A 15,135-nucleotide genomic window follows, 5' to 3' on the forward strand; every position below is an offset into this window, starting at 1 on the left:
ATACAGCACTCTTATTAGATATGAAAACCCAAGTACATGTATTTGGGAAATTTAATGTCCACCAGAATAGTTGGCTTGGTTTCTCAAGTTATACAGATGCAGCTGATAGCAGTACTTCTCTATATCTCATTTACTAACACAGACGGTCATGTTCCTCATCTGTGCCCCAGACCATGATGATCAGAAAGCCTTAATTCTAGTGTGCCAATGAGATAACTGAATGGTGCAAAGCAGGCATTGAAGCTCATGTTCCCATATGGAAGTATTATAGCAAACCCACTCTCCCCAATGGTTCATTTCAACATGTCTTCTGCTGATTTGTCCATTACAAATCAAATACAATTAAACAAAAGTTTATAGAAATTAAAAATAAATGTAAGAGTGAAATAGCTGCAGCCAAGATAAGGCATACTGAATTGATCAGGAAAGATATCGAATTGCAGAAAAAAAGAACTCATGATTTCTGGGACATTTATAATAGTGTGGTGCACAATGAACAATCAACAATTTCCCCACTACCTAAAAACCACAAGATCGCTTTCACAGTAACCATAAAAGCTGACCTGCTTGCCCAATGGTTTGCCTCCAACTCCACCATAGACTCCACAAACCACTCTCTACCTTTTACACCTGTAGATCTGAAAATCACTTCTCATATCTATGATATCATAAAAAAACCTAAGGCATGTGGGCCTGGTCTCATCCCTGCCATACTAATTAAGAAATGCTCCACTGAGTTAGTCTTTGTTCTCTCCAAATTTTCAACAAATGCCTAGCCAAGCCTTGCTTCCTTGATAGCTAGAAAAGGATGGAATACTGTTGCCATATCTCTGGAAGGAGCTGCTAAAAACAGCCTATCCTGCCTTGACAGAGTACAAAATAGACTTCGTGGCTTAGTGGGGGATGCTCTTTTCTCTACCCTGCAACCTCTCTCCCACAGAAGAGACGTTGCGAGCCTATCCTTATTTTATTGTTATTTCCATGGCAGATGCTCGTCTGAACTCCAATCTCTGGTCCCTCCTCGCCAATCTTTCATGAAAAACACCCGTCTAGCTGAATCCATTGTGAAAAATTTCCCCCACTCTATATCTGTGCCTAAATCAAAACGGGGATTCCATGAACAAAGCTTCTTTCTTAGAACTGCACGCCTGTGGAACTCTGTTCCGTCTGCCTGCTTCCCACCGGACTACAACTTGGATGTGTTCAAGTCCAATGTTAACAAATTCCTAATGAACCGCCCCCTTTATTAAGCACTTCATCAAATCTCCACACTAACGTAATGTACTTGCAATAACCCTTATCCCTGAGTGGCTTCCGGGCATTGATAAGTGGTGATCACTGTGTAAAAAAAAAAAAAAAAAAAAAATGGCCTCCATTGTACCAGTATTCAAGTATTCTGAACTGATTCGCTCAATTATTGTTTCTTTGTTAAAATCGTTGAGTCTTTAATTAATCAAGCATTAGTCTACCATCTTGAAAATGCTTAGCTTCTTTCTGACCCATTCTACGTCAGATATTTAAACGGTAATCTCTGAACACATATACTAGGCATTGGATAAGGCCCTGGATGTAGCCCTTGGTATATCTAAAGCCTTTGATAAGGTCTGATATAAAGGGCTTCTCATGAAAATCAAATCATATGGTATTTCTGAACGAATACTCAACATAATTAGATCCTTCCTAGACCAGCGAAAAATCCAAGTTGTCTTTGATGACCATATACTAAAATAATATCATATTAATGTGAGTGTACCACAGAGGTCAATCCATGGACTTTTATTATTCCTGATATTCATAAATGATCTCCCTGATAAATGTGTGCCTCAGATGGGGTTATTTGCTGATAACATCAAACTCTTTAATAGACATGAGGGAAAAAGTGAATGTACACTTATCCAAGGCAATGGCAAAAAACCTAGAGAACAACCTTCAGTCAGTAGTGCAAGCGGATGGTAACATTTAATTCTACAAAGACTAAGCTTCTCTCCTTTAACAAGTACAAAAACCTTTTCAACCACTGATTGCTATGACAAATACCATCCTACCTAAAAGCCCATCTTTCAAACTCCTTCACCTAACATTCACAGAAAATATGAATTGGAACAAATACATTGAGGATATTGTCAAAGCTGCTGCAAAGAATGTGAGATCACTCTTCAATGTTCTAAAGCAATAAAAGGGAGATAACTAAGAGTGTTACCAGAGTGAAGGCTCCTGGGACATCCTAGGGGAATCTTGATATATATGCATAAAAACAATAAGTGTCCGCTTTGTCTCTCACTAACTGAAGTCCATCTGATTACCTAACCACGGTAATAATTAATATTTAGCAGATATCATTTACCAAATACGATAATGACGATGAGGGCAGAGTTGTTTGCCCAAGAAAAAGATAAATAAACAAAAAAGAGAACGCAACAAGAAAAAAGAAAAAACAAACAGCGTGCTGCAAGAATAAATATGGCCACTCTAACAGCATATTCAGACTTCGATTAAGTTACAACCAAAAGCAGCCAGATGGGCCAAATATATCAGCAGACTAAGGAATTATTTTATCACGCATGGCATAAGTTATGATAAAAATAGAATTGCTTTCTGCTAATGTTTGTGGGAGAGCCGATGAACGATCTCATCGATGAATTGCCACCTGAAACGACCACACCAGGAGAAGATGAAACATTTTGACAAGCTCCTCAGCACTGAAGAGCTATTTCAACCCCCAAAAGAACACAAAATACAACAGGTTGTTATTTTTGAAAAACAAAATAAAACACTTCCAACTTAGAAGACTTCCATCAGAAATTAAAAGAGATAGCGGCTAGATGCCACTTTGCAGATATGGATGCCAAAATTAAATCACAACTAATAACAGGCTGTTCATTGGAAAAGACTTGCCAAAAGGGATTAATGAGCCCAGAGATGTCATTATGCGATTTAGTGAATTATGCCAGAACGTTAGAAACGATAACAATGCACTTAGAGCAAATGCGCTTAAAGGATGTCAACGCCAGTGCAACAGCTACTACTACTACTACTACTACTACTACTACTACTACTACTACTACTGCTACTATGGTACTGGTAAATAAAGTCACGTATGAACAGCGATGGACATATAGCAATCTCCAGCAAAACCAGTGCAGAAATTGCAACAGAACAGCAAACGAAGTCCTGCCCCGCATTTCAGAACCAGTATGCTTACTGCCGAAGATATGGGCACTTCACCTCTGTCTATGTCAGAAGGCTAAATGACGAGGATAGACAATGGAGGACAAATCATTTCCTATGTGCTCAAGCCCAACCCAGTTGACGGCTGGTAAACTGCATTGAAGACAGACAATAAAACTGGTAGTGACATGGAATATGTATTCCATACAGGTAAGATGCAAAACTTTCCTTGTTTTAATGTGTCTTTTAGTGATGACTATCAAAAGTTCAATGCTGACTCAGATGCCACCATCAACATCTTGTCTGAAGCAGATTTCAAGTGTTTAAGACCAACAGCAAGAACTTGTTTACGTTAGACTTGAAGACAATCAAATTGTAGTCAGCTGGAAAGCAGGAAAATGGAAAAGAGTTCCACAGGCGTGGAGTTTCTAAGAAAGAAGCTTTGTTCATGAAATTTACGTTTAGGTTTAGGCACAGATAAAGAGTGGGGGAAATTATTGATAGTGGTTTTGGCTAGACGAATGTTTTTCATGAAAGTTTGGTGAGGGGGGGGGACCATGGATTGAAGCTCAGACGAGCACTTGCTATGAAAATAATGATAAAGCAGAGACAGGCTCGTAATGTCTCTTCTGTGGGGAAGAGGTTGCAGGGAAGAGAAAAGAGCATCCCTCTTTACATTACGAAGTCTATTATGAACTCTGTCAAGGCAGGATAATCTGTTTCTAGTAGCTCCTGCCCAGACGTGGCAACAGTACTCCATCATTGCAAATAGATAAAAACACACCGCCCATTGCTCAGAGATACTGCAGAGTCCACTTTCATGTGAGGAAAGCCATAGAAGAATTGATACATAAGGATGAGAAACTGGGAGTGACAGAAAAAGCAGAAGGACCGACCCCATGGGTATCCCTTATTGTAGTCGTGCCAAAAAAGAAGCAAAACAAAATCAGTCTGCATCGATATGAGAGCAGCAAACAAAGCTATTAAAAGAGATGACATCCTATTCTCACACATGATGAAAACCATTCTATTAGGAGCGTTTTCAGCAAATTAGACTTCAATCCGAGTTACAACCAAAGCTATTAAAAGGGAATGCCATCCTATTCGCAATACACCTAGGTCTGTACAGAGGCTATTCTTCAGTGTCAACTCTGCCAGTGAGATTTTCCAGGAAGAACTCAGCCAAGCACTTGCAGATATCAAGGGAGCCATCAACATCAGCAATGACAGCCTTTGTTTTGGATCAGACCAGCGGGACCATGACCAAAACTGCCTCACAATATTCCAAAGACTTTGTGGAAAAAGTCTCTCCATGAATGGCAGCAAATGTAAGTATAATAAGAGGTCATTCGAGTTCCTCAGACACACATTTGGTCACAAAGGCATTAGTCCAAGCAACCTTAAAATAAAAACAATCCTTGGATTACCCGACCCTAAAAATGCATCAGAAGTCAGAAGTTTATTGAGGATGACTAACTTTTGTAGTGCACAATTCATTCCAAATTATTCAACTCTAACCCATGAACTATGTCAATTAACAAAAAAAATAAAAAAAAAAAACAAACAAAAAAAACATGCAGTGATTCTGGATTGAATGCTGCACTAAATGTCTATAAAACTTCAAGGAGGGCCTGAGCAAAGCGTGTTCCCTTGTCTATTTTGACCCAAACAAACAAACCGAGATATATACCTATGGCAGCCCTGTAGGCATCTCTGCCATGCTGACAGGCAGTACAATTTGCAAGCGAGGAACCATTCACAGATGGACAACGTTATCTCCAACAGAATGTGAAGCACTTGCTATCACATGGGCATGTGAACACTTTCACATATATATTTTTGGAGCAATAAACCCCTAACATCAATTTTCAACAACACCCGCTCCCAACTATTAGAACGCATTAAATGTTGGGTTTTACGAACACAACCATATGACTTGACTGTCATATATCGACCAGGACATGACAATTCAGCTGACTACTTCAGCCACCACCCAATGCATTTGCCAGCGAGCAGGATTGAACAGAAAATAGCAGAGGAATATCTAAATTACATTCTATCAACTTCAACCCGCAAAGCAATGACAATTGATGAAGTTGCTACAAAAACTGCAAAAGACAAGGCACTCACTGGTAGCAGTGGGAGGACTAAATATATAGAGAGAAAAATAGGGACTCCTTCCTCTATAGATGTCGTGATAGTGATGGTGTTGCTCCTAGGATTTTATTATAACAACTTCATGTATCTAAAATTGTGTTAAAAAATTACATAATTACTAATAGCCTAGATGTAATGAATTAGTATGTGGCATCTGTTATTGCAAACCTATAATACCTTGGTACAGAGGGGAATTTCTGCGGTTCAAATATTATATAGGAGATAATTTTACCTGTTCAAATTTGACTTTTAATTGAAGTATCCTAGTGTTCATGTCAATTTAAAAAGTTAACTTCAAATCGAGAAGGCAAAAGAAATTCTGCAAAATGAAATTTTTTTACTTAAATGTAACTTTAGAACATTAATGCAACACAGATACAACAGGAATACAATGGACTAGTTAGCATAGCCCTTTTGCAATTTGACAGCCTGCAATCTTTTTGACAGTCATTGAATTAGTCTGTGGTGAAAAGGCATCTTACTTCTCTTTAATTTTTGTCCAAAGTTCTTCCAGAATTGAAATGTTATTGTGCAAGCCAATCCAAACACGGAATAGCATGCTTTTCAAAGTGTAATGTTATGACCCTTTAGACTGTGATCATAGCGTAGTATCTGTTAACTGTGGCAAGCGGGGTCAAGGGTCAAAACATTATTATTATTATTGTATTATTATTAATTGATTTGAGCGACGGATAGTCGCTGGATCAGTTATTATGATTAGAAGAATAAACAATTAAATTGGGGAAGAAATAAATGACGTGTGAATCGCAAAAGGAATGTGAAAATAGAAAATAGATGTAAACATTATTTTGGGGTTTTGAATAAACAAATAACTAGTTGTGGACATTAGGTTGGTCTGAGACACGTAATTAGGTGATGTAAGAGAACATGTGATGTAGTTAGTTTTGGAGAGATTCAGAGAGTTGAGAATTGACCACCAAAGTGGACAGACGTCTAAACAGGGGTGGACAGACAGCTAGGAGCGGGCTGTAAGAATAGAAAATGTAGATGAACTGCAGAGGATCCTGTGAAAACCATTTGAGACAACTGTAATAAATTTATATTATAAAAATATAAAGAGTTGTTTTATGGTTTCACAAATAAGAACAAATGTCTCAATTGGATGGTGCTGATCACTTCATGGTTCGTCACGGAGCAGCGGGAAGATACAGAAGAACTTTTCAAGAAAAAAGGTATGAAGCATATATTATTCTTCTTAATATGAACTGTAAAAATATCCCGTGTGATAAGTCTGATACAACATGACTCAGTTTACATGTCAATATCATGTCCTCCTGGTTAAACAACATACATATGATTTATATGTTTATTATCTGTCTGTTAAAAGAACAATATCTCACATCCACTAGATAACACATGACACGTTTTAATATATCATCTCCTCAAATATAAATCAATATACAACAAAAGAACCTCTTTACATTGTAAGCTGTGTGAATGGGGGCATTATCCTGCATGAAGATGGGATTATCATCTGAATTCTGGCTAAAGTAGGGTAGAAAATGCTCAATTAACATATTAATGCATTTGGTTGACTTAATTTGACCTCGCAAGCGGACTATAGACCATGGACCATTGGCACTAAGAATGCCCCACACCAAAACTGAACCTCCATTACTTTGCAGCATTGAAACTGTGCACCTACGATTAAATTCTTCATCCTTTGTTTGATGGACGTATTGCCTACTATCACTGCCTAGCCCATAGACTCTCAACCTGGGGGCCATGGCCCCCAAGGGGGCCATGGCAATAATTTAGGGGGGCCATGGTGGAATTTTCTTTTTTAATTGATTAAGTTGACAATAAAATTTTGTTACCTACATAATATTGTTACGAATGTGTGTGTACGTGTGTATGTATGTATGTGTGTATGTATGTGGGAGAGAGGTGATCGAATTATCTCAGTGTGGCCTTGGATATCAGCACGTAAACATGTGGGTATAATTGATTCTGAACCATACTGTATACTGTTTTACTTATTTTGTTCGACAATTATAAATGCGGTCACTGTTTTCGTGTGTGAAATATTTGTGCACTTCCTTTATTATTTTCTTATTTTTTGGTATCATTGTATTCATGCTCATTCCCTACTCAGGTATTCCTGCTTTTTTTTTTTTAGTGCTAATATTGATGTGACTCGCTATTCTTCTCATAATTTCAATTGGGGCAGTGCTTGTCAAAGGAGGTGTGTTCTTGCTGTAGAAAGTACATTTCAGCTTGCTAGGTTGAGTGTGAATGTTTATCATCTTTACTCTCTCTGTGTATGTTTGTGTATGACTGTGTGTGTGCTTAATGTGTGAGTCCATGGATGTATTATGTATGTGGATATTTGTGTGTTTGTCATTTTATCACTTGTCCTATTTATCTGTCCTTCATTATCATTCTTTTGTCTTATCACTTAATGTTTGTTCTGATGGTCTGTCTTCTTTATTTTCCCTAGATTTGCGATGGCTACTAGTGTTACTAAGAAGCGGAAGTACAGTGAAGAGTACATTAGCTACGGATTTACATCAATTCTCGCTGATGGCATCGAGAAACCTCAGTGTGTACTGTGCTTCAAAGTGTTGGGGAACGATTCTATGAGGCCTAGTAAGTTGAAGCATCATTTGCAGACCATCCATCCACAGTATGCTGAAAAAGACCCCGATTTCTTCAGGCGCCATGAAAGTAGTTTCGGAAAACAGAAACTGGATGCAACTGGTGCTTTCCAACAACAGACCTCAAGTGTAGTTGAGGCATCATACGAGATTGCCCTTGAAATAGCGAAGCAAAAGAAGCCCCACACAATTGGTGAAACCTTAATTAAGCCATGTACTTTAAAGATGGTCAAGCGTGTTCTTGGAGATGCAAATGAACGTAAAATTCAACAAATTTCCTTGTCAAACGACACAGTGAAGCGGAGAATTAATGAAATGTCAGATGACATAAAGGAAAAAGTGATACAGGAGATCAAATCGTCTCCAGCTGGTATGTTTGCAATACAACTGGATGAGTCAACGGATGTGAGTTCGTGTGCACAGCTACTCGTGTTTGTTAGGTATATTTTCTTGTGTGATATCAAGGAAGAATATCTGTTATGTACACAGCTTGAGACCACCACAACAGCTGAAGATGTGATGGAAAAGCTATCTTCTTTCTTCAAAGCTAACAGGATCCCATGGGAAAATTGTTGTGGAGTCTGTACAGACGGGGCTCCAGCGATGCTGGGATCAAAATCAGGGTTCCAGAAGCGTGTCAAGGAAGTAGCTCCGAATGCCAAGGGGGTTCATTGTATGATCCATCGTTTTGCACTGGCGTCGAAAACCCTCCCTGATGAACTTTGCAAGATCCTGGAGGCAGTGGTCAAATGCGTCAACTTTGTAAAAGCTGGAGCTCTGAACTCTCGCCTTTTCCAGAACCTCTGTAGAGACATGGATTCGGAGCATGAAGCTCTCCTCTTTTACTCCAAAGTGCGCTGGCTTTCCAAGGGCAATGTTGTGAATCGAGTGTTTGAACTTCGGGGGGAGCTAAAATTGTTCCTGGAAATGCAAGGGAAAGATGATCTGTTGAGTCACTTCAATGAGGTTTTGTGGGAGCCACGTCTTGCATATTTAGCAGATATATTTGAGCAGCTAAATAGGTTGAATCTGAAACTACAGGGCAAGGAAAGAAATGTGTTTCACCTGATGGACTGTCTTCGTGGATTTCTTGCCAAGCTCCAGAATTGGCAAAGGAAAGTCGGTGCCGGGAATGTTGCTATGTTTGAAAACCTTTCAGCTGTCCTTGACGAGAATGAAGAAGATAGTCTGCTTGACCCATTACTTAAAACTGAAATCACCCAGCATCTGAGATCCTTGGAAAGTGAACTTAATATGTACTTCCCAGAATTCGAGGAGGAAGAAGGGAAGTTGGTAAGGAATCCATTCTCTGGCACTCTTGATATTACTACCATTCCCAGTGATGTTCAGGACGAGTTCCTTGATCTCAAACATGATTCTGCTGCCAAAGATCTCTATGAAGAAAAATCTCTGAATGTATTCTGGTGTTCGATGCATCAGTCATATCCAAAAGTCAGTGAGATTGCACTTCGACTACTCTTGCCTTTTTCAACTACCTATTTATGTGAGTCTGGTTTCTCCACCCTTCTACAAATCAAGAATAAGAGCCGCAACCGATTGGATGTGGACCCCGACATGAGATGTGCATTGTCAGTGACACAACCTCGGATTCGTCAACTGACTGAAAAGAAACAATATCAGCCTTCCCACTGATGTGTGATAAAGTATGCAGAGGTTAATTGAACTTTCTCCCATCCAAATCAAATTTGCTATTGTCTGCTAGTCTTTTGTAGTCTAGTGATGTAAGTTAAGCATATCACAGAAATCTATCAATATAAGATAATTATGACTGTAAACTTTGTAATAAAGCAAGGGTGTTCTCTTCATCAACATTTTATTTATTCTTTTTTTTCTGCGCCTTTTTTGGCAGGGTGGGATTTGGGAGAAAAATGAAGGGGAGCCACACGAATGTTGAGAATTCATGAAGGGGGGAATGGAGTGAAAAAGGTTGAGAACCACTGGCCTAGCCTATTGAACTTGCTTTCGTCACTAAAAATCACTTTCGATGAATATAAAAAGTCATGATCTTCATTGCATCTGACAAAATCCAGACGGCACTTTCTGTTATTTACAGAAATCATCAACTTGTGTCTTGCAACACAGCCTCACAAATTAAATTCCTTCAATGTTTGATTATCAAGAATATACATTTTTAATCATTTTTTTCTAAATTGGCACAATTAATTAAGCTCAATAAAAATGAATTTACACTTTCAGAGCATACATATCACTAGTAAATATTCCAAAGTCAAAGATGCATTTATTTCACACTCATGTAATGTTTACTGATTGGAATGTTTACTAGCAATATACGTATATATACTAGCAGGGAAGCCCACTATCGCCCAGGATTGAATGAGGATCTATGAATGTTTCACCCTCCCATATTTTATTGTCATCGAACTCCATGAAATCGTCCATTTGTCAATCAAATCAATTGATTGCCTACTATAGTTGGGGACCCACCACGGTGCAGTGGGAAGAAGCTTCACATATCTCCACACAGTAACTTTGTCCATAATAAATTGTAGCCTACATTGCACTGTAGAGAACCTACTATTGATTTTATAAAATTATTTTTTATAATGGCTTGAATTAAAGTTTAAAATACAAAAGTCAAGCATCATGGTTCAGTTGTGCTCTAAACAGAAACATTCATTTCAACACGCCCCTATTATATCAAAGAATCTACTGTTGATTTTATATGCAGGGTCTTTCTACTTATGCTGTGATAATGGCTTGAATTAAAGTTTAAAATGCAAAAATCAAGTCTCATGGTTCAGTTGTCCCAACCATCGATATCCATGACAAATAACACTCTGCCAAAGAATTCTTCTTTCAAACTCCTTGGCTTAACAATCACAGGCAATATGAACTGGAACAAATACATTGAGAATGTTGCAAAGGCTGCTGCAAAGAAGATGGGTTTCATCTCTTGTGCTAGAAGACTACTCATACCTGAGTAGTCATATCTCATACATCATGCACCTTTACAATGCCACCATTAGCTCATACATGGAATATTGTTGCCACTTCTGGGCTGGTGCATCTACCGCTAGTCTCTCCCTCTTCGATAGGTCCAAAGAAGAGTCTTTGTAATGAACAAAACACAAGTTGATATATAAAACTAATTTATTACCGTATGTACACACGCCGTTTACTACTAAAGATGGTGTCTTTCACTGTATGTATGGAAAGACCTGGATGTTATTTTGTTTTCTCACAGTTCAAGGGACGTCACTCTGTCCCTACATGTTTCACATACTTTACACCTTTTTAGCCATAGCTCAGAATTTCGTGCTTGTTTATGTGACAATTTTTTTTTTAAAGTGCTTAGTTTGATCTTAGTTCTCTCACTACATCTAATGATTTCTCTTACTGGAGTCACAGACTGGGTATCCCCCATTCCATTTGTCATTTCTTTGTTTGGAATCAAACTCCCTGGGATGCATGCATCCGATGTCTGTGAGACCACCCAGTCTGTGTCTAGATTTTGATTTCTTGGGCTTGTTCTTTCTTAAATTCTATCTGAGTCTGACTCTGTTTTTTTTTTACATGGTCCACCTATCGCCTTATCATTGTTCCCAACTCTTGTTCAATTTCATATGACACAAGACCTATCCTTCTCTTGACCACTCACTTTTTCCATCTTGGTCCTGTATAGAAATTTTTGGCAAAGACTAATGTGCCTTCTCTAAATTCTCATATAGTCAGAGAGTTGTCATGATATTCTTTTTTGATTTCTTGGTGTTTTCTCATGTGCTCCGTTACTGTAGTTTCCTGCGGAATGATCCAATCCAAAACCGTTTTTATTTTCCAGTTCATGAATAATTCCGCTGGTGACCATTTGTGATGTGGAGACAATAAGAAACAGCTTAGTTTTAAACTTATGGAGCCTTTCTCATGACTCATTTTCCTCATGCTTTCCTTGAAAATTTGCACATATCTTTCAGCGAATCCTTTTGAGGATGGATGGTTTGGTGATGTTGTGATATGTTGGATTCCTTATCTAGATATAAATGCTTGGAATTCTTCACCTACAGAAGCGGCCGCATTGTCTGTTATGATTTTTTTGGTAACTTGTGAGTTACAAAACATCTTTGTAGGTTTTCCGGAGTGGCGCTTGTAGTTGTTGTGAGTGATATATAAACGTCTAACTATTTGTTGAAAGCATCCACTATCACCAGAAACGTGTGACCTTTAAATAGGCCCACATAATCTATGTGGAGTCTGGACCACTCCTCTTTTGGAATTTCCAAAGGATGCAAAAGTACTGTTGCTAGCATTTGATTGGTTTATTTACACTTATAGCAATTCCTCACCTTAAAGTCTATTTCCTGGTCTAATTTTGGCAACCAAAAATAGGTTCTGCTCAGCCCTTTCATTTTTACAATTTCCGGATGTTCCTTATGGAGTGCCTCCATGAGTTCTTTTTGTCCTTGTATGGGCACTATTACTCGTTTTCCCCACAGTAAGCATTCTTTCATAATTCCCAATTCATGTCTTCTATTGAAGTAAAGGTGCCAATCTTCTGTAGTAGGACACTTGTCTGGCCAACTATTTTTTACATAGTTCGGCACCTGTTTTAGGAGTTTGTCTTTTTTGTCCACCTAGCGATTTTTTGGTATTTAATAGTAGTTTGATACAGCATGCTATGCGCTCCTTCCAGTTTTGTAGGCCTGGGCAACTTACTCAATCCGTCTACATTTCCATTTTTTCTTCCTTCCCGATATTCTAGTTGGTATGCATATGAGGATAGGATTACCACCCAACGTTGAATTTTTGCTGAAGTTATCGCTGGGATTTTCTTATTTTCTTTAAAATATTCCAAAAGCGGTTTATGGTCGATATATGATGTAAAGGGCCTTCGATACAAATATTGATGAAACTTTTCATTTTCACCCCCAAAACTACCGCCAATGCCTCCTTGTCAATTTAAGTATACTTTTTTCCACTGGTGCCAGGGTACTTGATACAAAAGCTACTGGTCTTTCGGATCCATCCTCCATGATGTGGAACAGTACATCTCCCACCCCATATGAAGAAGCATCTGTAGCAGACGAAAATTACAACAAATACAAGAAGGAGTGAATTCTTGTGGCTGAAGATTTTAAATTCACTTTGCTTACGGGCTTATCCAATCAGAAGCTAGCTCTCAGTCACATGACCAAGTGTATAAAACATTAAACCGGCAACACATTTTCTCTTTTTTCTCGGCTCTTGCTGACAGCACACCCCTCTGTTGGAGCGCGACTTCACCCTGGCTATTGGCCCTGGACTAGCATGAATACAAACAAGCCAAAATGGCTATCTCCACAGACAGTACACACACATACTCTCTTTTTATCACAGGACTCTAATCTTTTGCCCCCGTCCATACATGGACGCATGCTCCTACTACTAACTTCTAGGAGACAAATAATATATCATGGCTACACACCACTACTACATGCATGAACATACACGAACAATATTCTCTTTCAACAGACCTGTATTATCATCAACGCCTCTACACAGAAACTCTTTTAATGACTAACCCGTTTCTCTCTATACGTTATTAATGAAGATGATCAGTTAAGCCGTTTATTAAATGTTTGCTGTAAAATTATAATGACTTGAGAGTAGTCTGCCCCTTTCTAGGAAATTGTCTCCCTTTGTTTGATATACCGAGTCACCATCTTGAATATGTATCGTGTGTTCTTCTAGTTGAATAAAACCTAAATCTCCTGAAGGTATTCTTTGTTCTTGTAATTTGCCACAATGTTAGAATGAGATTTCATGTCCTTTTATTCTATATGTCACATACCACTGTCACTGCTTTATTTGGGCCGAAGTGCACCAACACTTTTGGGGAATTTAATTGTTCCTTTGCTTCTTCCCATGCTTGTTCTTGTTTTGACATCCACTCTTATTTTACTTCCTTCTTCAATAACAGATGCAAAGGAGCCAAAATGTTTGAAATGTTTGGGATGTACTGGGCATAGTAATTTGTCATACCCCCCCCCCAAAAAAAAAAGCTTGTAGCTCCTTTACTGATGTTAGGCATGGTACCTTGTTGATAGATTTCACTTTCTTTTTTTGCAGGTTTTATGCCTTTTCTGTTTACTATGCGGCCTAGATATAATACCTCGGGAACTAAAACTTTGCATTTTTCCCTGTTTAGTCAAATTCCAAATTTTCCCAGTTTGTTCAAAACTTCCTCCAGAGTCTCTAAGTGTTTCTTTCTAGTTTTGCCTAGAATGTTATCAATTCTAATGATTACATTTTCAATTCCCTGCAAAATGTTTTCCATAATTTTTTAAAAATATTCCTGGGGCTGATTTCAACCCATAGCACAATCTGTTGTACATGGAAAGGCCTTTATGAGTGTTGATGGTCGTTAATTTCCTTGCTTTTTCATCCAGCAATAATTGCTGGTAGGCTTGGCTTAAATCTAACTTGATATAGGATTCATCTCCTTCCAATGTTGCATACAAATATTATGTTTTTGGTATTTGATAATTATCCAATTTAGTGACTACATTGTCACTTTATAGTCACCACAAATATGCACAGACTGATCCATTTTAAAAATGGGTACTAGTGGTATAGCCTACTCAGGAAATTCAACTGGTGAAATTGTTCCTTCTTTTTGTAGTCTCCGTAATTTATGTATTTTCTTTTTTAGCTACTGACCTCGGTTTCAAATACCTGGGTTTTGCCTCTGGATCTACATACAAAGTGGCACTTTATTTAACTTTCACTTTATTTAACTCTCACTTTATTTAACTTTCCATTAAATACAACCTCAAACTTTGCTAATATTTCTTTCAGTTTGTCTTGGTCTGCCTCCTTCACCGTCTGTGCCTTAAAAATCTCCTTACATGGCAACTTCACATGTTGCAGCCAGTTTCTGCCCAGAAGTGTGGGTGAATCCCCCTCTAAACAATTAATGGATGCAATTTCCTGTGTAAAACTTGAGACATACTTTTGGCTTGAGCGACATTTTAATGTTTATTTTTTCCCATGATTTTAGTCCCATTATCATTACTTATCCATAAACACCCTCTTGTTAAAAATATTGATATCTACATAATAGGGGTCCACTTTTTTCAGTGGCACTCTGATTCTATTTATGATGTAAACTTCCTTGGAACTATCCGAGTCTGCGCCTCCTGCTTCTATTTTCCTCACTAAATTCTTTTTCTTTTTA

Source organism: Euprymna scolopes, chromosome 36 (assembly GCF_053919585.1).
Source record: "Euprymna scolopes isolate OS-2025 chromosome 36, ASM5391958v1, whole genome shotgun sequence".
NCBI classification, from domain to species: Eukaryota; Metazoa; Mollusca; class Cephalopoda; order Sepiida; family Sepiolidae; genus Euprymna; species Euprymna scolopes.